We start from the raw sequence: 314 nt of genomic DNA, 5'->3' as shown, positions 1-314 counted from the left end.
CTGTGAGGCTGAATCAGAAGGGTCACAACTTTGAGCTCAGCCTGGGTAACTTACTGAGACCTTGTCTCAAAAATTAAAATGTGAAGTGTCTGGGTTAAAAAAAAAAAAGAAGCAATTCCAGTGATTCTATGTGAGACCACATTCAAGACTGGCTAAGAGACAAATCATCTTTCCAAAATTAATAATGAATGTTGGAGAACCAGTGACAGTGTTCAGTGCTACTCAAAAGGGTCCTTCTCAGAATGTGAGTCCTCAGGTGGGTTTTGTTCTTGTTTTATATATATATATATATATATATATATGTACATATATAT

Source organism: Fukomys damarensis, unplaced genomic scaffold (genome assembly GCF_012274545.1).
Source record: "Fukomys damarensis isolate Sample0158 unplaced genomic scaffold, DMR_v1.0_HiC HiC_scaffold_34, whole genome shotgun sequence".
Lineage (NCBI taxonomy): Eukaryota > Metazoa > Chordata > Mammalia > Rodentia > Bathyergidae > Fukomys > Fukomys damarensis.
This window is presented reverse-complemented; position numbering follows the sequence as displayed.